Raw genomic sequence first — 2,784 nt, forward strand, 5'->3', positions numbered from 1 at the left:
ACTAACACAGGAACAGAAAACTAAATACCACATGTTCTCACTTATGAGTGATAGCTAAACATCAAGTATATATGGACACAAAGAAGAAAACAACAGACACTGGGGCCTACTTGGGGGTAGAGGGTAGGAGAAGGGTCAGGGTAAAAAAAAACTACCTATCCTATGCTATGTTTATTGTCCCAGTGACAAAATTGTCTGCACAACAAACACCTGGGACATGTAATTTACCTATATAACAAATCTGTTATATAATTTACCTATATAACAAACTTTAGGCTCATGTACCCCTGAATCTAAGCTAAAACTTAAGAAACCAGTGCTCCCAGATGGCCATATGTAGCTGTGCTGCAGAGAGGCATAGAGGAGCACCCCCACCCTCACCCACTGCCCCGGACCCTTGTAATCACCCCACTTCTCTGTGCCTGGGGCAAGACCCAGCCAGCCCCAGGCACCATGCTGCCCTAGGACCAGACCTTCTGACAGCTCCTGGCACCCAAGACCCCCTCCCCTGCTGTAAGTTGATGCACACAGTTCTTCCAGTCCTATTTTTTAATGGATTATGATCCACACCCATTGAAGATACCAACACAAAGCAGTGTGTCCCAGATGGTAGAGCAGCCTGGCTAGGTGTTTTGTAGACAACAGGGCAAGAAGAGTTTGGAGCCATGAAGGAACAGTGTATGAGGACTGGTGAGGGTTTCCTATTGATCTTTTCAGGCACAGATGAGGCGGTTTTGAAGAAACCTATAAATTCCAAAGACAGATTCTCCTCAGAGTGAAGGAGCATGGTGAGTTTCCAATGATTTTTATGGGTAATAAAGCAGCTCTGCATCATGAAAGACAAGAAACACAGGAAAAACAACATTTAGCACAGCAAGGTAAGGTAATATACATGGAGGTATCAGCAAAGATTAGGATGAATGCAGAGGGTGCCTTTTTTTTTTTTTTTTTTTTTTTTTTGAGACAAGATCTTGCTCTGACAGCCAGGCTGGAGTGCAGTGCAGTGGTGTGATCACAGCTCACTGCAGCTTTGAATTTTTGGGCTTAAGTGATCCTCTCGCCTCAGCTTCTGGTGTAGCTGGAACCACAGACCACCAGGCCCAACTTATTTGTCTTTCTAAGGGATGGAGTCTTTCTATGTTGCCCTGGCTGGTCTTGAACTCCTGGGCACAAGTGATCTTCCTGTCTTGGTCTCCCAAGGTGCTGAGATTACAGGCATGAGCCACCATGACCGGTCTCAAGCTTTCTATGAACATGTCTGGATTATAAGGAAATTTCAAGAGCAAAATGTCTTCTTTCACTGGAACCAACATGGGAAGAAAAAGGCAAGAAGGGCTGACATCATGTCATTTTTCTAGAATCTCTTGAGTTTTATCTACCAAATGCCAGGGAAAGGCCTCATCTCCTCCTTCTCTCCCTACAGTTTACATCTTGTGGGTACTTTTCTAGCCTTAGACAAATGATGACCCTGTTAGCTTTACAACAAGAAGCTGGCTAGTTCTTTCCATGAAGCTAATGCAATGGTCATTTTCAAGCAAATTTAAAGGAAGCACCAAGGAGGCTTCATAGATTATCCAATTTCTTTAAAAGATATGTCTGTGTATACACAGACACATTCTTTTTATTGGTACTTACATTTTGATAGAATCAAAACAGTCTTGGAACCTAGGCCACTTGCCAAGCTGAAGCCACAGGCTGTGAAATAATTTTTAATTTCTGGAATCAGGTTGTCTACTGTTACTCCATATAAAAATATGTAGGTTTTTATTGTGATTTTTTGGCCTATTTTTAAAATTTCAATGTCAACTTTAGGTAACCTTAAATACATTGAATTGAATCTACAGAAGTGAGACATCTCAGTATCAAAATGCCTATTGTACTTATGGATTAAAAACTGCTTATAAAAGCCTGTGTTGCAGAATTGGAAAAAAAAAATTTAAAGTTCATATGAAACCAAAAAAAAAGCCTGCATTGCCAAGACAATCCTAAGCAAAAAGAGCAAAGCTGGAGGTATCATGCTACCTGACTTCAAACCATACTACAAGTCTACAGTAACCAAAACAGCATGGTACTGGTACCAAAACAGAGATATAGACCAATGGAACAGAACAGAGGCCTCAGAAATAACACCACACATCTACAACTATCTGATCTTTGATGAACCTGACAAAAACAAAAAATGGGGAAAGGATTCCCTATTTGATAAATGGTACTGGGAAAACTTGCTAGCCATATGTAGAAAGCTGAAACTGGATCCCTTCCTCACACCTTATACAAAAATTAATTCAAGATGGATTAAAGACTTAAATATTAGACCTAAAACCATAAAAACCCCTGAAGAAAACCTAGGCAATACCATTCAACACAAAGGCATGGGCAAGGACTTCATGACTAAAACACCAAAAGCAATGGCAATAAAAGCCGAAATAAACAAATGGGATATAATTAAACTAAAGAGCTTCTGCACAGCAAAATAAACTACCATCAGAGTGAACAAACAATCTACAGAATGGAGGAAAATTTTTGCAATCTACCCTTCTGACAAAGGGCTAATATCCAGAATCTACAAAGAATTTAAACAAATTTATGAGAAAAAAATCAAACAACCCCATCAAAAAGTAGGCAAAGGATATGAACAGACACTTCTCAAAAGAAGACATTTTTGCAGCCAACAGACACAAGAGAAAATGTTCATCATCACTGGTCATCAGAGAAATACAAATCAAAATCACAATGAGATACCATCTCACACCAATTAGAATAGCAATCATTAAAAAGTCAGGA

General features: G+C 39.8%; 1 pseudogene; it reads left to right on the forward strand.

The window, feature by feature from the left end:
- The first annotated feature begins 591 nt into the window (after positions 1–591).
- On the forward strand, positions 592–1,498 carry LOC135969948 (ras-related protein R-Ras2 pseudogene; annotated as a pseudogene).
- The last annotated feature ends 1,286 nt before the right edge of the window (positions 1,499–2,784 follow it).

Source organism: Macaca fascicularis, chromosome 3 (assembly GCF_037993035.2).
Source record: "Macaca fascicularis isolate 582-1 chromosome 3, T2T-MFA8v1.1".
NCBI classification, from domain to species: Eukaryota; Metazoa; Chordata; class Mammalia; order Primates; family Cercopithecidae; genus Macaca; species Macaca fascicularis.